Source organism: Calonectris borealis, chromosome 1 (assembly GCF_964195595.1).
Source record: "Calonectris borealis chromosome 1, bCalBor7.hap1.2, whole genome shotgun sequence".
NCBI lineage: Eukaryota > Metazoa > Chordata > Aves > Procellariiformes > Procellariidae > Calonectris > Calonectris borealis.
In genome coordinates, this window is record NC_134312.1 from 2,392,112 (window position 1) to 2,416,317 (window position 24,206).

General features: G+C 46.5%; 1 protein-coding gene across 2 annotated transcripts in view; it reads right to left on the reverse strand.

The window, feature by feature from the left end:
* The window catches only part of EXOC4 (exocyst complex component 4), a 404,931-nt gene that overhangs the window by 7,491 nt on the left and 373,234 nt on the right, over window positions 1–24,206 (reverse strand). The window lies entirely within an intron of this gene.

Below are 24,206 nucleotides of genomic sequence, written 5' to 3' on the forward strand. Positions count from 1 at the left end.
TACAAGGATGCATTTTGAGTATATATATATCAAAAAAGATGGTCTCTTGAACTCTATTCTTGGAGAAAGAGAAAAAAAATAAAAAGAGGCTTTCTCATTCAAAAAAAATCTCTGGAAAGGCAATCAGGATGAGACAAGCTCCTCTGAGGGCTGTTAATACCGTTCTCCATTTAAATGCTAATGTTAACCTATAACCCAAGGCCTGCGCACAAGAAAGTTTTTCAGAAATGGCCAGGTGAATTCAACATTAAATTCTGATTTCCCTGAGAATGACTTGATCTCTTCTTAAGAGAAGGACCTTCAGACGAACAGTGTCATGTTTCAGAATAAAGGATCTTACTTTAATTATTCCTTCATTATATAGCTGGGTGCCCACTCTGTAGTAGTGCAGACAGAAACAGATTCCCAAGGCAAGGACTCAGATCTGGGTGCTGACTTACCCAAAAGGAACAAAAAAATTCTGTACCTTATCTACCTCCCTTTTTGGGGATTAGGGAGTCACTTTTATAGCACCCAAAAATATCTTAGGTACTCTAATAAGAAAGTAAAAAAGGTTAAGTATGAAGCACTTACAAACTAAACCTAGACACAAACCACAAGATAGAACAATGAGCATGCAAGCGAAGAGGAAAAAAGACGAAAGCTGTAGTTATAAAGTCACTCAATTTTGATACACGCAGATCTTGGTGGAACCATTACATTTAAATATACGGAGGAGTTGAGTGAGTGCAAAAAGGGAAGATACAGAAAGAAATGAGGTAACTTCCATTCATGTAATGCAGAAAAAATGGATTTTCAGGACTGGCTCGACCGAGAAGAGAAGCTCATGGGGCTTTTCTGTCTACGGAGCATGAGACATTTGAGGTGGGAAAGGGAAAGAGATGAGGATGGAGTTGATGGTTACAGGGCATTGGAGAGATGAGCTCTAGCATGCAGGATTTTGCAAAGCAAGTTCTGAAAACTTGTAATACCAAGCAAAGGAAAATCCACACAACCAGGAATTACTGTAATTTCTACACCTCATGAAGACTGCAATGATGTTTGCATACATGCGTCACTGATCAGCATTTTAAAGCAAGAGTCTGCAAGTACGGATGCTGGTTATTCTTCCATCTTGGGAGCTTATGATAACAAAACAGAAACTAGTGATGGAAGGTATCCGCTACATCATCCATCCACTCTCTAACCGCTGCTCATCTTAAACTGCATCCTTCAAGTCCTCTATGCAGTTACAGCCCTAAAACATACCAGAGAATATCATTACCGTCAGGACACTATTCCACAGGGGAATGGATATCATTGATCATAATTTCCTAAGATTTCTTGATTTTTAATTAACCTGGACCATTTCTGGGGACAACAATAGTAATGCCCATTCTCTGTCTCCAGAAGAACCTAAAGTTCCTTTGGAGGAATTCACGCAGCTTCAGATGTCCACATCAGAGATGTTACTCCTGTGCTAGTTAACCTCAGCTCCTCTTACAAACCGTGCCAAGAACTGGACACCTCTCAGGTCTGCCTGGGGTGAGATGGACTGTGGCTGAGAAGCACCTATTTGTCTCCATGGACCGTAGACGGAACCCAGAATGAGGTTAGATCAGCCAAAAATGTCTGCTTGCTGCTATGATCTACATCTTCTCTAGGTGCACCAGAGACCACCTCATTCACAGCCTCTTGCAAGCCCAAAGGCAGATGCCCCATCACCACCCACTGCAACACGCGGCGCGATGTGGGGCAGGACGCACAGATGGCTGTGAGCTGGAGAGTGTCGAGAAAGTAAAAAGCACTTAAAAAGCTAAAATGTGCCAACGCCCGAGATGTGAAATGGTTTGCGAAAGAAAATAAAACACGAGAGGAAGAAATAAAAGTGAACTTATAATATAATGGTGCTGCATGCTCTTGCAGTACCTCGGCAAATCACAGCCCTTAATAAATAATCAGGGCTGTGATGTAACGATAGAATTAGGGTTTTTTTACAGCCGGAAGAACTGAGTTAAAAATTAAGTCATTTGTCCAAGGTAGAAAACCGTATCAGAGATGGGAAGCCCTCGCACCTTGATCGGTACTGTACCCGCTTTTGGGACTGCAGCGCACAGAACTCTGCACAGGGTATAGAGCCAGGCGTGAAAAGTAGGTGTATTTACTCAAAAGGGTATAAGTACAGTCTTCTAATTAAAGACAACCAAATTATAAAAACCAATCACTTTCCTGTTTACAACTTAAACCACCCAGACAGCGTACAAAACACTATAGACAAACCGGCTCACCTATGTGTTGGCCTCTATACAGATCAAGCAGCTTTGTTTGAATGGCTAATTTTGGAAAAAAACCCCAGCCAACACCTTTGGGTGCTACGTGCAGCTCTGTGTCACTAAAGCACTCGGTTTTCTCTCTACTGCAAACCTTTTTGTAAAACACAGATGAGAAATCACCTGTAAACCGCGGAGCTAATTAGCCAAGGGAAAGGTAAGGTACGTGCAGAACATAACTACTCGATCTCTCCTTTTCTCTCCTCCTTTCCATCCTGATACCTGCTAAGCTCTGCCTTATCTACCACTTTCTTTTCAGTATTTCCCTCTTTTTTCCTTTTCCCTTCCTCCTGTGGTTCGTCACTCGTGACTCGGCCAGCGTCGCCCTGCCGGGAACGCGTGATGCGCGGGGATCTCCGTGCGTCACGGAGGGGAAGACGCGCACGTCGCGTTTAAAAACCATTCCCCGAACGACTCCAACCCCTCTCGCGCCGTGCAGCGATACACAGTAATTACATGGCTTTTCAAAAGAAGGATAAATCCATTAAACCCCATTAAATAATTTTTCAAAAACAATGTCTGAGACAATCCTTGCAGCTCCATTCTGGCTGATATAATGAAGGATGGAATTTCTCGCTCTCCAAATGGAACTTTATAGGGTATTAAATAAGCACCCTCAGCACTTATCTAAGTCTTTAATTAGTTCTATAATATACTGATGATATCAAGGCTAATTAAATTTATACAGATAAAGAGCAATGAAATTCTAACCAAGTGAGCTGGAAAGCACATATTAAATAGTAAATTTAATGGTTCAAGCAGATAAATGCAATTTTATATAAAAAAATTAAATTCAATTTACATGTTGTATTAAAATTGATTTTGAGTGTGCAAATGATTGGAAAAAATCTTTTTAATATATCAGTAGAAGTGCTAATCCGGCCTGTTTAAATATCAGTTATTAATGCCAGCATTTGCAAATAAGCCACACACATTTGCATTTTTACTGCATATAGTAAAAAGAAAAAATTATCTATACCATATGCCAGTTTATAAAGAATATTAAGCAATTTTTCCCCTTGCCTCATGCATAAATGAGAGGAAATGTGGAAATGAATGTAGCCCAAAAGAAGAGAGAGTCAGCAGTTCGATGGAAAGTACAGCAAAGTTTGCTCCAGTCAGCAAAAAATAATACAATTTTAGCTACCCTTTGGGAACAACAATTACTGTGGCAAAAACCCCCAGCCTTATTTAGGATCAAGTGGCTTGGAACAGGATACAAAAACCCGACGCTGTAATCGGGGAGATGCTCAGTGGTGCAAATTTGCTGATTTTTAATAAAACCAGGAATGTTTGGTAGCTGCCGACGGGTGAAGGACACATCTGATGGGATCTGCTTGCTAGCGGGCAGAACAGGCTGCAACACGTGAACTGAACTGCGGTAGGAAATTACAAGGTCTGTCAAGTCAAAGTCTGCCTGTAGTAGGTTGTAGTCGGGCCTCGGTGCTTCAGAGGAGGTTTGAACCACTTGCTGGAGTCAGACAAACAGCCCAAAATTCTTGAAAACTCCAGCTGATGTTTTCTTCTGGCTACCTTTGTTCATTTGGTTTGAGCACTGCAGTGGCTTCAGAAATGAGGGAACCGAGATTTTTTGTGACACCAAATTTCGTTTGTCATCATTTTTTTGTTGAACATGTTGCTGTTTCTCATGGAAGAGCCCTTTACTGGATTCACTTGCCTCATGGCACTATCATTTCTTCTGGCAGTACTGTCCAGCGTCATTACCCTGTGCCAGCCTAGAAATCTCTGAGGTTGGGGAAGTGACCTACAGACCCCCGCTTGCTCAGCACTGCGCCCAGACCTATCCAAACCAGGAGGAAAACAAAATGCTGCAGCAGCCTCAAACCCTACCCACTGGCTCATCATCATCAGTTACCACCACCACCGAGACCTCAAGGGGATTGATTGCCATGATCTCCTACCAACGAATGGAGAAGAAATGGGGCGAAGTCAATTAATCCTATGCTAAAATAGTTATATTGGGTTGAAGTGCCTTGTGAAGGTAGTTTATTATAAAGAAACCAGGCAGCCAGGTTGGACTCAATGCCAAATTTTTAGATGGCCGAAAGTAGGCGACATCAACATAGAATTATGGATCTCTTGGATGAAGGAGTTAATGCTCAAGAGCTTCAACACTCTTTTCCGTGCATTCTGCATTGGCCGCTGGCCAGATGAACATTTCATCACACCTAATATGCCGGTTCTCAATTACTTCTCCTGATGCTTAGAAACCTTCAGATTTGCAGGCTAGCGGTATTTATGGTCAACTGCTACTCATTTGCTCTTGCAGCAATATTTTAAGTTGAAATTGCTTTTCCCTCTCTAACGTACTTAGGGCAAAAGAAGTATTTACAGAGGGAAGCCATTGCCTCTCTAAGGTATTGTTGCAGTAGGCAAAGCAAGAAGGCCACTTCTAATTGCTCCTTTTGAAAAATACCGCTCCTGAAAGACCATTCACCTAAGCCAGAGCAAGTACCGACACTGCTGTCTGCAGTACAACTGTGGCCTCTTCTGGCCATTCGTGGTGAAATTTTAGCTCCAATGATCTCAACTCCTTGAGCCAACAGATCTGCACGACAATATTTTTTGCCGGACAGCACAAACCCTTAGCATTTAAAACGAAAACGTTATCAAGGCAACGTCAGCGCAGGGTAAGACCCACAGCCATAGATGTGGTTTCTATCTCCGTTCTCCATTGCTTGGAAAAAACAGGTCTGCTTGTCTTACTGATGGAGCATCTCAGAGACGCATCCCTTTGCTCGCCACTCCTTACGTACAGGCTGCAAACCCCAGGCAGACCCCGCTGCAGCGCGACAGTGGCTCCTTGGAAACAAAGCTGGTCCCTACAGAGTGAGGAGAGAATCCCAGCACTTCTAAACTGATGGAGTAGTTCATAGCCATGAAAAGCAGAGAAATTGCACTGAACTGCTATTTTTATCTCATTCCAGAATCGCATCCTCTAACTGTACAAAACCTCCAGACTATCAACAAGAACTCTGCTGTGAGAACTGAACCTGTAGGTTTTTGTATTAATTTATTAACCTCCTCTTTCAATTCCCATTCGTACATCTCAAAGCACTTCAGAGACACCATGTATGGAACTTCTCCGTTTTCTCAAAAGGCTGCTTTGCGGTTGAGAAAATGAAGGTCCGTTGAGATTAAGGGGTCAGAGTGAAGTCCTTTGTGTGTGCAATGGGATGGCTACAACCAGTAACAGCCGTCCCCAGGCTGATGCTCGCTAACCTCCCAGCTTCCCTGCTGGTGTCCACCTTCGAACCCCCTCCAGTGACAAAAAGCACATTTTCCTCATGGTTCTTAGAACCCGCACATTTGCGTGCTACAAGTGAAGGAAGAATGAATTTTACGCAGCGCACCAAACAGCTAACAGATGGCAAAAAATTACAATCATTTACCAAGTTGCGTTGGGCTTAAGAAAACAACCTGAAATACGAAGGCACTGAATCTTATTAAAAAAGACATATTTTACATATTGCTTCTTCATAATACAAGCTGTTCTTCATGAAAGCATAAAACTTGCTATTATTTGCACCTCTTTTCATCTTCTCTTTGTTTTTGCACACATGACAACGTGGACTACATATCTGATATATGACTTCTGTATGCACTTGAGAGACTGACTTCAGCTTCAGATGTTAATACACTTAGGTGATGTGAGATGTCACCTGAATTTTATATCTTTTCTATATTATTTGATCTCAGATCTGGAATACAAATTGTAAAATACAAGGCAAGCTTTATAGTCTTCAATAAAATCCCAGTAAGAGATGACACGCTGCAGGCCATTTCCTGAAAGCGATACATATCTGTATGTTGACATCACATGTGTATATTCAAACGCAGTGGTCTGGATGTAATTATTTTAGTATCTTCTTAAAATACAAGAATTGAGGTTTTTGGTCTTTACCTGAGCGTATGGGTTTCTCTTGGCTACGAAGCCCAGGTTCATTACAGGACAGATTTAATTGCTACATCAGAGTTTGTGTGTTGATATTCTACATCTGATGTGTGAAAGTTCAGGGACGCCAATCAGACACGGTGCAGATGCCACTCTGCAAAATGTTCTCAGACAATCTCCATCTGTCAGATATGGTAATACTTGCGCTCCATCAATAATTCACCTCCTTAACTCCATGTTTCCTGCATTTGAGTCAGAATTTTTAATGTCAGCCTCACCAGAGGATCTACCTTGGATAGACAGGGGTTGCCTGATCTGCATTCCCCATTCAGACTGTGTGCTCTTGTGCCCCGGAGCTGGTCACCTTCTGCAGTTGAAGAATCATCTCTCAGTTTACTCAGTTTTTTACTGATTTAGCTGCAAAAATCACAGCTTCCCTTTTGGGGCAGCATTTTCATCTCACTCAAGGATGGAAGTCAGAGGGTAATTATGACAATCACACCTTAGTATCCAAAATCCAACTCAGATGGACCACACCTTTTCATGGAGAGCTCACAGTGAAAACCACTGGGGTGGCTGAATACCACAAATAGGACGCTACTGCATGAGCGTGAGGAGGGAAGAAAGGGGGGAAAAAAATGATGATGTGGAGATGCTCCTCCATGAGTCAGAAACTGCTAAATGGCAACCTGTCCCCATGTGAAGCAGCCCACTCCATGGAGCCTACAAGAATTTGGTTAGATCCCAGAGCCAGGAGATGGGCTCGTTGGTGGTCTCCTCTGTGTGGGGCTGTGGTACTGAAAAGTGGTCCCTTGCTCTAGAGGAAGGCAGTGTGGAAGTCTGTAGGAAATCAGCTGGAGGTGAGAATATTCCCTAGCACGAAGGCAAATTACCGCCCTAATCATCAATCATAGAATCATAGAATCATTAAGGTTGGAAAAGACCTCTAAGATCATTGAGTCCAACCGTCAGCCCAACACCACCATGCCCACTACACCATGTCCCTAAGCGCCACATCTACACGGCTTTTAAATACTTCCAGGGATGGAGACTCCACCACTTCCCTGGGCAGCCTGTTCCAAGGCCTGACCACTCTTTCAGTAAAGAAATTTAGTCAACTTAAGGCCATTGAGCTGTCTTCAGTCCTGAAGCAGTTGAGCATCGCTGCCAAGCCTGGAGCATGTGGCACGGTGAGCACGTGTGCTTGTGCATGTATGAGCACGTATGTTGGAACGTGTTGGCACAGGGCTGCTGGCTGCAGGTATCCTGGGGTCTGCTCCTCGCTGCAGTGGAAGACTGCCCCTCTGCTCTGCTCTGGTGAGACCCCCCTGCAGCGCTGCGTCCAGCTTGGGGTCCTCAGCACAGGACAGACATGGACCTGTTGGAGCGGGTCCAGAGGAGGCCACGAAAATGATCAGGGGATGGAACAGCTCTGCTGTGAGGAAAGGCTGAGAGTTGGGGTTGTTCAGCCTGGAGAAGAGAAGGCTTCAGGGAGACCTTATTGCAGCCTTTCAGCACTTAAAGGGGGCTTATAAGACACACGGCGGCAAACTTTTTAGCAGGGCCTGTTGCGACAGGACAAGGGGAAATGGTTTGAAACTAAAAGAGGGGAGATTTAGACTAGATATAAGGAAGAGATATTTTACCATGAGGGTGGTGAAACACTGGCACAGGTTGCCCAGAGAGGTGGTAGATGCCCCATCCCTGGGAACATTCCAGGTCAGGTTGGACGGGGCTCTGAGCAACCTGATCTAGTTGAAGATGTCCCTGCCCACGGCAGGGGGGTTGGACTAGATGACCTTTAAAGGTCCCTTCCAACCCAAACCATTCTGTGATTCTGTGATTCTATGAAGACAAGCACCCAGGGAGCTGCCATGCAACGCAAGAATGATTGTACCAGGTCACACCATGGTCCACCAAAAGTCCATGTCCTGGTGTCCCACCTCTGACTGTGGCCAACAGCACCTGCCCAGAGAGAAGCAGGTCAGTGATGTTTCTCTAGATCACTATCCCAGCTACTGGGGACTCGCTGAGCCAGAGGGATGTCTCTGAGACACTCTGAGAAGTGCTCTTACCTCCATGGGTATGTGCTACACACCTTGGGTCTCCTGTTGTGGAGAGATTTCCATACATGACTTAAAGGAGCTGGAAAACAGGCTGGCTCTACTGTATGGTTCCTGGGCTATACCTGCCCTGGACCCTACTGTCCAGATACCTTGCTCTGCCCTAACCCAACACTATGTCATGGCTTGACCCTGTCGGTCCTCTCAGTTGTGCTATTTCTGTCCTTTGCTCATTTTCGCTCTTCCCTCCTATTTCTAGCAGGAATGGCCCCGTGCCATTGATACCCCCCTCCTCCTCTCTCCTGTCCTCAACTGTGACCTTGAAAGCGCCCTTCCCAGAACTGGCCACGTCCTCACCTGTCCCCCTTGTGTCCTGGAACTGATATTTTACACCCTGCCAGCTGTGCCCTGCCTGCTCCTACACCTTCCAAGTGAAACATTTCTGATTCCCGGATGCCATTGCATCGGTAGGTTGCAATGCTCCGCTCCCTGGCTCAATCTAATGAAGAAAAAGACCTCTGCGAAAGAGAGGACTTCAGCGCATGGAAAAGCAATGAGCAGTGACTCTGAAAAATGTATCGCACAGCACCAATATCTGTTATTTCCTAGCAGATTACCGGGTTGAAGCATTGCAGTTTCTAATGAGATCTGACTGACAGGGTAAACCAATCTGCTACTTAAGGACTTGCATGTGTCTTTCTATCTGTGGGGCTTGTGCTAGAAAGATGCAGCCTACTGTGAAAAAGGCAGGACATTTTTCTAATTGCTTCCATTTGCAGGCTGGAGCTAGGCAATAGAGATGCATTTCAAGCTGACAATCCAATATTTACCTTTATTTCAGCTGCAGACAAATGCCTGGGATGGTTGTTCTTCACACGCTGACGGTTCCCCCTTTCTTTGCAATTTTTTTTTGTGTCACGGCAACTTCCCTCCTTAAAAAATCTGTCCTCCCGCTAGCAGCTCTGTTTGCTGTGCATTTAAGCAGAAGCTGCCAGCAGGCTACCAACACCTTCAGCAGACGAACTCCGCACAGACAGAGCCCGCCTTTAAACATGGGAGCGGAAAGCAATTTCTAGATCAAATAGGAGCTCCAAGCAGGTTATGGGAGAGCTCAGACATGGAGCTCACATTCACACACGCTCCCAGGGGTATCCATTCCCGTGGGATGACTTTGGGTGTTTATTCAGGCTCAATCTGGAGTCCGGGGCTAAATTTTGACCTCGTTTGAACAGTGTCAATCAAGGCAGCCCAAGGCTAGACGACAGAGACATCTCAAACCATCTCGATGTTATTCAACCCTTTAGGAACTGTAAGACGTAATTGGAGATTTGCTTCTTACATCCCCATCTGGTTGGCAAATTAAACAGCATTTAAATGGCCATCCTCCTCCCGTCCCTTCCACCTCCCCCTGGCAAAGCTTCCCCAGCCAGCTCTTATGGCTCACAGGTGAGCGTGGAAGACCTTGCTCCAAAGAGATCAGACGATGCCCTGAAGCCCATTCCTTGGGCTGGTAGGTGCCACTCTTTGCTACTGTAGAGGAAAAAAAAAACCCTCAAACTAAAAGCAAAACCGAGTTCCCGCTTCTTCCTCGCTTCTCCCTGGACAGCGATCGCTTGCAAAACAGTAATGATCACAAAAAATAATTAAAGATTGAATTGCAATTTAAATACATAAAGAAATCCAGCTAGAGATGTTATTGCACATCCACGGGTACAAAAACATGCTCGTGGCCTCCCACGAGGGCGGAGAGAACCTCAAACACTCCTCTCCTCGAGCTCTGCGTGGTACACAGGTTCTAGGGTGAAAGGTCCCTCTCCATCCTCCTCTGGGCACTTTCTACCACAGAAATCTCTGCCACCAACTCTCCAGATCTTTGCTGGCCCACCGAATTCCTGGAGGGAGAGCTGCATGCCCACTCCTGCTTTTTTTGGCCATTCTGCTTGTTTTTTGAATTAGAAACCAGCACGCGTTTGCTCTGCAGGAGAGTTGCACCGACGGAAAGACAGCCGTTCACCACCAACACGAGAGCCGGGATGCAATGGATTTCCCCAGGAGACGCCAGTGAGATGTGCTGCGGTGCTGCGGGAACGGAGAAGGCTTAACAGGGGATGGATGAGGACACTGCTTTCCATTTTGGCACTACTCTGCCTGTGAGAAATCAACTTTTTCTCCTTGGAATCATGAAGCCCAGAATGGTCTTCCCTTGTCTTGATCTCTCTCAGGTAACCTTTTAGTAAGATCGTTACTACCAACCATTCATCTTCCATGCTTGCATGGCCTGCATGCCTTCACACCCCAGCCGCTGTGTCCCCAACCAGTCCCATGTAGGTCTTTCATATTTCCACCCGCTAAGCCGTGCCCAGCAGTGCCCAATACCATAAATACAACGCCTGTTTCGGGAGGGATGCTGTAAAAGGCGTATTTTCACTCCGCCTTTAATGGCTCTGCTCAGATCACCTGCAGGTTGCTGCCTCAGTGTCTCCAGTGCAGTCACAGCTGCAGCCCAACACCTTGTGTGATGCTTGATGTGACTTCCATAGCCTGAAGCTGCGGAAGTGCAGGGGACCAAGTGAAGGCAGGAGAAGGTCCTTGGACTCGACAGAGAGAAGAGCATTGCTAAAACGTTCCTATGGCATTTTTAAAGCAAGCAAACAAACAAAGCTTGCACACAAAAGCCTGCCTAGCCCCTTCATGGCTAAAGCCAGTAGTGTGGCCCATGTGTTTTATGCTTTACGTGGACCTGGAAATGAGCTTTCACGTTCATCTTCATATTTCTACAGTATAAGAAAGCCTGTATGAACCTGGGCAGTTTCTGGACACCGTGGTGGGGCTGTGGTTTTGGTCTCCTGATCCAGACTGAGACCTGGTCTGCAGACTGTGCAGCCTGGGGAGCTGGTGGGAAAGTCCTGTGGCCTCTTTCCAGCCCACATATTTCATGTTTCATGAAAACGAGAAAGTGCAAGGAGACACTGAAGCTCCCCTGGCTGGGATGGACACCTGAAGCTGGAAACCGGGCAGAACTCCTTGGCCCACCCATTGAGCCCACACCACACCACTGCTGACGATGTACAACTTGTTTTCGCTCCGCATTTTTGCTATGATCACCCACATACCAAATTCTGTGTAGTCAAATAAAGCAAATGTTGACGAGCGCTCTGTGATTTGCAAGAACCACCATCAAGATGATAGAGAATACCAGGACTCACACCCACAGGACGTGCTTTCAAAACCTGGTCTGCCAAGAAAACCAGCACCCACCCTACGTACTGCAGACCTGGATAAACAAAACGATCCAATTCCGGCTGGAGAGCCAGTGTTTCCTAAACTTAGACCTTATATTAAAGCAACTGCAGTTCTACAAGGAACTGGTCAGTGGCTAAGTATCATCATGGAGGCCAAAGTCACTAAAGGTAGAAACGAAGAAGAAAAACTTCTAACAAGAAAAATCCCTTCCCTTTAATTACCATTAGCAATGCAGCATGACAGAGAGAGATAAACACACATGCACCTACACAAATACGGAGCTCGGGAACACAAAGTAATTACTTTGATTTTTTTTTTCCCTACCGACAGTCAAAACTTATTAGTCTCAAGAAAGCACATATCAGCAAAAGACTGTCACCTCAGGGATAAATGAGGAATTTGTTTGTAATTCATTTCCAGCAGAATATATCCTGATGTTTTTAATGCAGAGTAGGAACGTGCTCTGGCCAAGTCTAACAGCCAAAAACACTTCTTAAAAATGTTTATTCGCATCTTCCTGAGCTTGTGTCTCTGGAAACGTGAACGCCGGTTTCTGCTGGCTGAGAAGTTCACCTCCATTGATTGCTTCACTAACACACCAAGAACCAAGCAAAGAAAAGTCAATGAAGCCTCTCGGTTTTTCAGTCCATTTCCAGTTCAGGAAAATTGAATTAATCTCTTTACTCAGAGCAACTCAGACATCCACATTCAGGCAATGAAAATCATTACAGAGGCCACTAAAACCTGTATCTTTAAAGGTTACAGTGCGAAGATTAAAAGCGCCTCCGGGAAAAACTGAAATGTCTGATCAAAATAAAACCATTGAGTCAACAGTGGAAAGCCTGGGCAGGACCGGCGCCTTCCAGCACCGACTGGTATTTCAAGGTGCTTCCTCCGCTGTAGGGAACGATACCGGGGAAGAGTGGATGCGATGTGATTTCACACATCGCAACGTGTTCAGACGTTAGGGATGTAGGAACTGCCAAATGAATTCAGCCCCCTAATCCAGTTAATATGGGGCTGCTACCGGGTGTAAAAACCTATCGAGGGTGCTTACGGATTGATCTGCCCACCTGCAAAGTCACCTCCTGACCCCAAACAGCCGAGGAGGGCCTCATCTTGCCTAGCGATAGACGTCTGCCGTGGATAATTCCACCTGCGCAGGTCACCTCTGCTCCCCGATCCTCGTGAGAAAGCGACAGGCGCTCCTAGGAAGCCCTTCATCTCAATTCAAAGAAAATTTAAACCAATTCAGAAAATCGCACTCTAATCATGCTCACTTCTCGCTACTTGCTGTAAAGGGAACCGAGGGCAACCAGCTCCGTTGGAGACGTGACTGTGGCGGACCTCTAGTTATAGAGCAAGTATTCATCGGTTCAACGGGTCAACACATATATCTGAAAGTTAAACTCAGGCTTAAATACTTTGTTGGACTTGAGTGCGTGTTCTTTGGGCTGCCACGGCCCATGTGTCCACGAAATGCCTGGTGTGTGTTTTAATTACAAAGCCAGCAAAATCCCCTCCTTGAGGAATTTATAATCCATGCAGTCACCAAAGGAAGGAGACGTGCTATCATTACCCGGTGGTTCAGCCACTTTCTTTCCATCTTCATGTGCTCAAGTGCTCTCATTACGCGAAAATTACTTAAGGACAAACACGAGAAATGTCATCCCCCAAGAGTCAGGCTCTTTGCTTCCGAACATCTGGTATATCACCATTAGGGCATTTTGGAGTTTTTTCCTAATGCAGAGAATCGGCAGCAGGCAAGGCGTTTCCCAGACACACGCAATGAATAAGAAATCTGCTGCTCAGCAAACCTGAGAACAAAAGTTGTCCATCCTTAGGCTGGAGTGAGCCCAAATGGCCCAAAAATGGTGCAGGAAGAGCAGTGTCTTCTGCACAAGGACATGTTCATTCCTCCTGCCTCCTCTCTGCTCCTACCTTGAGCAATTCCCTTCTTCACCCCGATGTCTTATCCTAATTTAAGATAAAGTTCCATTTTCAGGAACATTATCATTTCAGAGCCTTACAGCTCATTTCCTTGTTTGTTCCCTCTCCTTCACTTGTGCCAGCACAGCTGTTTGCAAGGCTCGCTGTGAACCAGACCGGGGAGCTGATCCTGCCAAAAAAGAGAAAAAGCTGATGCAAAAACCAAAACATAGCCCTTCCCCCCAAGCTGGATCGTTTCCCCGCTCTAATTACCGCGTCGCATCAGGGCCTGCTGTGCAGAGAACGGGAAGAGGAAGGTGGTATTTGCTGCGGTGTCGGCATCGCGGGGTAAATGCAAGCGCAACCGCAAATTCTCACCGAGCCTTCAGAGCTGGATGCTGCCTTCCTGCGATACAATGGTGCGCTGTAAAGAGCTGCTGATCTTTTATTGTGTACTGACTACCCATTTTGCACAGCAAATAAAATACAATATATTTTGGGGGTAGTTTTCCAGATGAAGCAGATAAAGCACCAAGTGCTGTTCTAGGGAGTATTTCAGACCTGCACAAACCAGGAGCATTTGGATCTACTCACATCTGATGTCCATCAGGATGCCCAAAGATGGGAGAAACAAAGTCCTTCCAGCACTGATTTAACTGATCCACTTTGGGTGTATCGACCCTGCAGAAGGGGATAGGGCTGAAAGGACCCAGGTGACAGAAGACTGGCCAGAGCACAGCCCGAATACACATTATCCTGGGAATAAATTTACCATCTGTGGTCACTGACCAGTGATTTAAAAGGAATTTTAAGCCTTCAGACTTCAGGAGAGAGACAACAGCCGGAGACAGCATAAAGACCCCATCTCCAAATATACCAGGACATATCAGGCTCCACAAAGAAGTCTGTTTTTGTGGCAAAGAAGAAATACCTGGAGGGGATGGTCATGGCTCAGCAAGAAGAATGCAATTCCTGGCCTTGGGAAGGCTTCCCTTCCCCACATGACAAACCTGGAACAGCAAGAGATGGCTTCTGAGCCCTGGAGGAACATGGCATTCAGAGCATGAGTCCTCCTCGCTCTGGCAAGATGACCTGAGAACCATTTTCAGGCTTCAGGACAGAGCTGTTGCCTTTCCTGCACATCTCAGCACCATGGGCCAGTGATTCAAAGACTGGCCAAACTCCTCTCTAAAACGCTCATGGATGTAAAGCTTAGATCTGAATTTCACCAACCTCTTATCCTGGAGAACTGAGGAAGGGACAAGGAGAGTCTTTTGGTTCCCGGCACTGCAAGGAGATTGGGTGCATGCATGAGACTGAAAACAGTCAATTTTGGCACAGATGTGGTAAGTAGAAACGCTTGACCTACAGTGAACTGGGACCCATCTAGATCTCCAGTCTTGGGCATCAAGATAAGCTATCTGGGAATACTGCATTTTCTAGTGTTATCTCCATAAATACTATAGAATCATAGAATCACAGAATCATTAAGGTTGGAAAAGACCTCTAAGATCATCGAGTCCAACCCTCAACCCAACACCACCATGCCCACTAAACCATGTCCCTAAGCGCCACATCTACACGTCTTTTAAATACCTCCAGGGATGGTGACTCAACCACTTCCCCGGGCAGCCTGTTCCAATGTTTGACCAATGTAAAGAAATTTTTCCTAATGTCCAATCTAAACCTCCCTTGGCACAACTTGAGGCCATTTCCCCTCGTCCTATCGCTGTTACTTGGCAGAAGAGACCAACACCCACCTCGCTACAACCTCCTTTCAGGTAGTTGTAGAGCGCGATGAGGTCTCCCCTCAGCCTCCACTTCTCCAGACTAAACACCCCCAGTTCCCTCAGCCGCTCCTCATCAGACTTGTGCTCCAGGCCCTTCACCAGCTTCGTTGCCCTTCTCTGGACACGCTCCAGCACCTCCATGTCCTTCTTGTAGTGAGGGGCCCAGAACTGAACACAGGATTCGAGGTGCGGCCTCACCAGTGCCCAGTACAGGGGCACGATCACCTCCCTGCTCCTGCTGGCCACACTAGTTCTGATACAGGCCAGGATGCCGTTGGCCTTCTCGGCCACCTGGGCACACTGCCGGCTCATGTTCAGCCGCTGTCGACCAGCACCCCCAGGTCCTTTTCCTCTGGGCAGCTTTCCAGCCACTCTTCCCCAAGCCTGTAGCGTTGCCTGGGGTTGTTGTGGCCCAAGTGCAGGACCCGGCACTTGGCCTTGTTGAACCTCATACATTGGCCTCAGCCCATCGATCCAGCCTGTCCAGGTCCCTCTGCAGAGCCCTCCTACCCTCGAGCAGATCAACACTCCCGCCCAGCTTGGTGTCATCTGCGAACTGACTGAGGGAGCACTCGATCCCCTCATCCAGATCATTGATATCCATAAAGCTTCTGAGCCGGTCAGAGGAACCAAGACCTCTTCTAACACACAAGTGATTGGTGGGGCTCGGTGTGGGCTGTGCTGATCTCTAACAAGTGACGAATGGATATCTTGACAGAGACCTGATTCTCAGCACTGGTCTTACTTCACCAGCTCAATGAACTCTTTGGTTTCTTCCCTCTCTGTTATGACCAACCAGAAGAACTGCACGACCAACTATGTCATATTTCCCTGTGCACCTCTGTTGTGGTTTAACCCCAGCCAGCAACTAAACACCACACAGCCGCTCGCTCACCCCTCCCCTCCGGTGGGATGAGGGAGAGAATCGGGAGGGTAAAAGTGAGAAGAAGTCGTGGGTTGAGATAAGAACAGTTTAATAATTGAAATAAAACAAAGTAGAACAGTAATAATAATAATAACAACAATAATAGAATATACAAAGCAGGTGATACACAATACAATTGCGCACCACCTGCCGACCGATGCCCAGCCAGTCCCCCCGAGCTGTGATCCCCCTTTCCTGGACCATGCCTCCTACTTTATATACTGAGCATGACATCATATGATATGGAATACCCCATTGGCCAGCTGGGCTAGCTGTCCTGGCTATGCTCCTTCCCAGCTTCCCGAGCACCCAGCAGAGCATGGGAAGTTGAACAGTCCTTGACTAGTGCAAGCACCACTTAGCAACAACTAAAACATCAATGTGCCATCAACATTCTTCTCATACCAAACCCAAAACACAGCACTAGAAAGAAAATTAACTCTATCCCAGCTGGAACCAGGACAACCTCCATGGAGAAGAGCAGACCAGTGATTTGGGTTTCCCCAGAGCAGAGTCACGGTCTTCCAAAAACCCCTCTCGTTTCTGGGCTGAGGAGCTGGGCAGCTCCAGCAAAGGACATGGCCATGCCATGGCTTCCAGAAGCTCAGGCAGGACTGCCGAAGCTGAAAGTTTGGGAAGTCTCACGCAGGCACCTTGCTGTAATGTAGAGAGCAGTCAGAAACCCCAAGAAGCGCTGTATGAAATGTTGTGAAGGCATAAATTGGTGTCCTGCTAGAACTCAGAGCAGCTGCAGATTTAGCTGGAAATTAAAACTACACGGATGGGTGATTTGTTCCAGCGTAGCTTTAATGAGACCGTAACAGGGCAGCTGTTGGGATGCACGGGGCATCACCCAGCAGCACCCGTCTGGTGAAGGACTGTACGTGGACACAGCCTCTGATCCCCCAAAGCACATGGGGGAAGCAAAAGGAGGAAGGGGGGGGCGGGCATCAAGCTGAGGGGCGTTTTTTAATCCTCTGTGGTTGGGATTTTTGGTTAATGCAGTGAAACCACTAATTACAGCTAATTAAACCTGCACTGAGATCAAAGCTCAGTGGAAACTACAGGGGGGAGAAAACAAGAGAGAAAAGAAAGGAAAAGAAAATACGGATTTTGTGGTAACCAAGTCCTTAATTGAAAACTAAAGCGGCTTTGTTAATTAAAAGCAGCAAAAACAAAATGAGGGCATGCTCCACAGATACACAACATGAGTCCAGCATCATGATGGAGATAACATGTCTTTCCCACGCTGTCAGCAAAGAGAAAATTTTCTTCCAGAGCCTCTTCTGGTTCTGGCTCCTCTATAGGGAAGGATCTTCCTAGGATCCATACTGCAAAGCACTGGTGACTTTCACAGCACTGAGAACCTTGGGCTGTAAAGTGGGGGGAGGTGAATTCCTCCAGACTAACACATTTGCAGTTTTTAGGAACAAGGAAGAGTTTTTCCCTCCAACACAGAGATAAGAGGGGACGGCTCAGTAACCAGCGTGTCTACATCAGGATACCAAAAAAACCTACTGGTAGTTGATTGCAAAAGGAAGGGGTTCAGTCTGTAGGGTTGTCTAGCCCTGACAAGGCATTATAGGATATATATGTGACAGCCATCTGCTGTCCCTGCCATGCAGAGAAAAAACATTTCATATGCGTTGAAATTTCACCCTCAATCTTGACACCCATCAACAGCGACCGAACATCTGGGAGGCTGTCACAGTTATTTCATGATGGAAGTGGCTCCCTTGCACCTGGGAACCAAAAATCCTCATACCTGACCTGCAGGAGAGGTAATGAGTGAGGTCAACAGGGACCCAGGAGTCAACAACTGCTCCTGGACCACAGCTAGTAGGTATTTTACTCTTTCTCTTGTGCCTGTGCTCCTCATGTCTGGATCCACGTATTATCCTGTTATTCATAGAACCATAGAATAGTTTGGGTTGGAAGAGACCTTTAAAGCTCATCCAGTCCAACCCCCCTGCCATGGGCAGGGACATCTTCAACCAGATCAGGTTGCTCAGGGCCCCGTCCAACCTGACCTGGAATGTTCCCAGGGATGGGGCATCTACCACCTCTCTGGGCAACCTGTGCCAGGGTTTCACCACCCTCATCGTGAAGAATTTCTTCCTTATATCTAGTCTGAATCTCCCCTCTTTTAGTTTCAAACCATTCCCCCTTGTCCTGTCGCAAGAGGTCCTGCTAACAAGTCTGTCCCCACCTTTCTTATAAGCCCCCTTTAAGTACTGAAAGGCTGCAATAAGGTCTCCCCGGAGCCTTCTCCAGGCTGAACAACCCCAACTCTCTCAGCGATTCAGTGATTAATATTTCATGGAAAATAAGCTGTGGCCATGACTTGTTGAAGTTTGCCCCTTTTCTCCGCAGCTGAGCCCCGCCGTACTGAACGCATCACGGCATCTCCCCAGCAGCTTTCTGGGAAGATCAGCCCCCACAGGCAGGTTGCTCCTAACACGGGGGCAGACAGACGTGGCTTTCGGACAAGGAAACTTTGAAGTAGCAGGACTATTGTGTTTCCAATTGCTCCAGCCACAGGGAGCAAAGAAAGAACAGATCTGCAGCATACTCAACCCCAAGCTCAGTTCCACCTACAGTAGAAAGGTACTACCTGCAGTATCCTTTCTAGTGGTCTGCTCCACCTGCTTTTGAAGATCCTAAGTGCTGTGGAGGATACATGAGTTACAGTGCCTGGTGCCCAAGTTGTCTGCCCAACTAATGTGGGTTTTACTCAAACTGAATGATCTTAAATGCCTCAAATCTTCTCCTGGCTTGAGTGCAGCCCCACGGGAGAACATCTGAGATACCCTTCTCATCCAGTTCTGAACCACAAGTGAAGACAGGCAGCAGAGGAGCATCAGGAGCACTGCAGAGGGACCTGAGAGCAGAACAGCAGTCTGCACTGAACGAAGGGGATCCAGGTCAGGATCCCCTGGACCTGGGGTTCAACACACACAAGTCACGCATCAGGAATGGCTCTCAAAGGAGGCTTCCCTCGACCAGCTACCTGCGCACCCTGGGCACCCAGGCAGCAAACACAGCCTGCTGTTTCTGTATCTATCAAGAATGAAATCAGAAAAAGAAATAACATTTGGCAATGAAAAGGACTTCTTTCAGAGCGCTGGGATGTCTGAGGAATCTCTAACGCCCACTGGCTTCCCCTTCCCCCTGCAGCACCCAGCAGATGGCAGCAAGTTATTGCTCATTCCTCCTGCCTGGGACAGCCTCGCGCATTAGGGAAGAGGCACGAATCTCTCCCGCCCCTGTATAATCAAACAAAAAAAAATCCCCTGCCTGCCAGTCATAGCTGGAGAGGAGCCCTGAACGCCGAGCATCCGAAACAGAACTGTCCTCTGAAATAAAGCACCCTCTGAAATCCCGCTGCTGCAGTTCGGAGATTGCTCCCAGTGGCGTTTTCCAATTGTCCCCATGCAATAATTGGAGCCAGACGGGACAACCCTGTCACCTCCGTGAATGTTTGTGCTGGAAGCAACGGGGCTGTCTGCACTGGAAAATTGTAGCACAAGGGCATCTCTGCCTCTTGTCACCAACGGAGCTGCTCCTAAACCCGGCGGGTCTGTATCCACTCTGCTGTGATTCACTCAAACTTACAAGCAAAAATAGAGCGCTTGTTAGGTGCCAGAGCAGGGGCAGATCCGCTGCTTCCCAAACCCACGCTAGTCTCTCCCCATCACACCGTGTGGCCCCGTGCAGACATCTCGGCACCTTGACCTTGGTGGATCCAACCCCACCGATGATGCAGCAGTTTGACCCTGGTTTGAAGGAAAGCTCAAGCTCCAGCTGCACCCTCCTTCATCTATACTCTCTTACCCTCCCCACCTAAATGAAGATGGGTTTTGGGTATTTCCAGGACCCATTTAGGGTAACTGGTGTTAATTGTAACTGCTTCCTACACATGCCTCGGCAGTTCTCACTTACTTTGAAACCAGTATGAGGACTGATGCCGTTCTCTCCTGGCTCTCCGCAGGTGGCTGGATGGCTGGAGGAAAGGTGTTCGCCCCGAGAATATAAGAATACAAGCAAGTACATGTACGTCGTAGCATCACGGGTGTCATGGGGAGAGCACAGACGCAGAGGAACAAGGTCAGAGCAGCAGCTGCAGCTGTATTTTGCCGGGGAGCGGAAGCAAAGGTCATTCTCTTTTGTGAATGATGAAAATTCAAGCAGCCCTTGTATACCGATAGATTTGATCACAGGTATCTGAACTACATTTCAAGGGCTTATTCATGGCCAACCTGTGAACAACTGTCTGGCATGCTGATGGCTTCTGCCCGTGCCTTCTCACGGGGGACTTCTCCCGAGTGGCTGGGATCCGCTGGCAGTGACAATGTAGGTGCCACATCTACTAGAAAGACGTGGTCAGAGCCAAGGGTCCTGGTAACAACTTTAGCAGCAGGAAGAAAGATTCCTGGTCCCTGTGGGATGGATGGCCATTGCAACCGCTAACTGGAATGGCCGCAGCAGGGAAACCCCCGATCTAACTCTTTGGTGTACAGGCACTTCTGGTTTTCTATGCTGCAAACCATTTAAGGGATGAAGGACACTTCATCCCAGTAACGATGAGCAGCACCACTCAAACCCCTTTATCTCAGAGGTCAAAATGACACGGTGTTGTATGAAATGTTCGCATTTCATCACTGGTCTCTCCCTTCCCCTTGCAACCACCTCAATTAACTTTCAAGAATAGGGCAATTTTATCACTGCTGTATGTCTAAGAAAGTTATTTTTTTTAAATGAAAAATGAACATCTAAGAGTTGAATGATATTTTATTTAAGGATAAGTCTGAAGCAGAAACCTAGTCTTTTTTGATTACCTCTGATGAAATCTCTGCATAAATGTGCAAATGTAATTTTTTGGTGAGGATAGAGGGGGAGTAGGAAAGAAGGTACAAGGGAAAAGACCTGAACTGGAATCCAAATTTGAAGCTGAATTTTATCCCTCTAATGCCATAAACCTAATTCTGGGTCTGAAACTTCCAAAATTTGGAGTTTCCAATATGTGGAACTCATGCTCAGTCCCAGACTTTGCAGTATATGCCTAAGTATTATACATGGGAAGAAAATACCGCTTTTTCTTTAATATAGTAGTGGATGCCCTAACGACTGACTGCATTTCTGCTGGCCTAGATACTGAACACGCATATAAGGGAAAAACCTATTAATATTTGCAGGAAATTTAGCAAATGCTACAAATCCTTTTGTGACACCTCAGCAGTCAGAACCAGCCTGTTTTACCCTTTCTCTTGTCAGCGGAGAAACTCCTTGCTAGAGCTTGCAGAACTTGGCAATTTATTTTTTTCAATGGAAGCGTGCTCTGGCTCTGCTTCGTGATGCTCTGCAGAGAGTTTCCCTGCCCCACTCTACCTTGAACTGAGAATCTCAAAGCAAAACTCATTTGAAACAAATCCTCCCCCTGCCATGGTTCTACTCCCAAAGCAGCAAATCCTGCTGTTGTCACCTGCAGGTTACAGATCTTTTGAAAAATGTGGTTTAAACAGCAAGAGTCTCACCAGAACCAGTGAGTGTTACATGGGTTAAGATTTTGCTGTGAATCCTCTACGTGATTTTGGCTTCAGAGGAGAAAGATCTACCCCCCTCTGGCTTCCCTGGTTGCGGTTTCTCCTGCCTAAGGCACCAACTAAGAGAACAACGGGGATGCCCATGCTCTTTGGGACCCATAGAAAGCCTTGAAGAATATATAAAACGTGAAAAATAAAACCAAAACCAAACCCAAAATCAAAAGCATGACACCCAGGAAAATCTTGAAAGTCTTTTGGCCCTTTCCCAAATGGTCCGCTCTTTCCTATAAACTTGAGCACATCAGAATTTAAATGCATTCACTTTCAGAGAAGGACCGCACAGGACCTGTTCCTGAATTAAAACATAAAGTATGACGAATGATCGTATGAAGAGTGATGTATTGATCGTTAATTGTGGCTAATTGCTTCTTGAACCCTGAGGGCCACACTCTCACGGACAAAGAAATATCGAGAGGGCAAGGGAGCAACAGGAGCAGCGAACTGCCCGTCCAGGGGATGCATAAGCCAGTCACCTTCAGAGGAGGCTTAGATCCAACCTGGAGGGCAAAGAGCTCCACAACCGCCTGAGAAAATCTATTTTTCTCTGTGTGTGAAAAAACCACTAGAAAACCTATTATGTATTTCCCTGATCAAAGGAGCCCATGACTTCTAACCAAGTTCCTTCAAGAAATCGGAGTAAATGTTGAATTATTTTGCACAAGGGCAAATGCAAAGACCAGAGATGGGGCAGTGAGTCCCAGGCTGGGTTAGGCCCACTTCAGAAATCTTCTCTCCCATTCAGTAATGATCACCCAGTTCCCTGCAGAAGTGAAGCAGGGAGGGAATTTACCCCGTTACCAGGAGGTGCAGGGGGGAAGGAAGAGCAGGTGAGTGAGTATTTCTCCATCAGCTCTGCCACTGCTCCCGTACATGAAATAACCACTTGCTCTCCGTATCTCGTCTTTAAAAAGGCAAAACTGATAGTTAGCTACTGCGCAAAGCATTTACAAATTCCTATATGAGCTATATCACAGAAGTACAAATCACTTTTATCCTGCATTGATGTTATTTTATGCTTTCTGGGGGTGAACTGTTATGTTTATTTTATAGTTTGGATAGACCTTAGTAACTGGAGTCCCTGGGGTAACACGAGAACTTGCTCGGGTAATTGTAAATTCAGGTGAGCAGGGTAGGGTTTAGATGCACCAGACACCTTGTTTATGCAAAAGGAGAATCTGGATAATAAGCATTCAGGAGTCATCTGAAGAAGAAAAGAATAAAACATACTCTCTAGATCACAGAAATCTGCCCCAAAAGAAAGACGGAAGCGATGCAGTCATGAAAGCTAAAAAGAAATGTTGTTGAATTTATATTATGGGAAAAGATCTGCATCGTAGGTACCACAAAGCAGCAGATGCTGCTGTGCAGAAAGCTCAGGTATCTTTTCCCAGCTCCACAGCTGTCGATGATGGTACCCAGCAGCTCCAATGGTGCAGGAGAACATCTATTTGTCACGTAACTCATACATGAAGGCGGCTGGTATGTGTTTGATGTTGTGAAAACTGCTGGTCTGGCATATCACCCACCAAGCAAGATCGGGAGGGGCGAACACGTTCCCTTCCCTTCAAACTCCACGTCAAATTATGCAGCACTACGAGTCAGAGCTCCACGGCTATTCAACCCTTACCGCAAAGACCTCTCCAGAAAACGGCCAGCCGTGCCGTGCCAGCCTCCAGCAGCGCTTGGTCAGCATTTCATTATTTGGGTGCCAGTTGCTGTCAGCACATGCTCAAGCTCTGCTCTGCCTGCCAAAAACCTGGGCTAATTTATTTAACATTTCAACAGATCAGGGAAAAAAATCATTTAAAAAAGGAAAGATTGAATTTGGGAACTCTATTCCTTGGAGAGTTAGTAATGGATCTTTCTCTCTCCCCCTCCTCCAGGCCTCAGCATTCATAACTTCTCCATGTCAATGTTATTATGAAGAAACTAATTCAATAATGACATCATTCCCCATATGAGAGCCCAAGTAAATGAGGCACTCAGTCATACCTACTCTCCCTCGTCTGAGGGAGTCGTGCTTCTCCTGTAATTCAGTCTCCAAGAGCGATGGCCAAATGATGACACCAACTATTGCCAGTGTTCGTAGTGGGTCATATTCGAGTGTCACGCGAAACTCTGTTGTTTGATCTACAAGTCTTAATTTGCAAGTTCCAGACTCTTCCTTTGGCTGTTTCTTGGGCTCAGCTGCCTGTTGCTGAACCAGCTGCTGCCACAGAGGATCAGCCAATACAGCTACTGGTAGCCAGCACCCTAAGTCCACGTGCAAAGCACGCACCGTTTAGTGTTTGCTTATTCCTCAAATGATCCCCCTTTAGTGAATAAAGCCGCAAGATTGGTGAGAAACTTGCAGGGGATCTATCATGTCCCGTTTTGTTTTTATTTTGCTATTACTACGTTAAGAGCAACAGATCTTGAAGGGAGACAG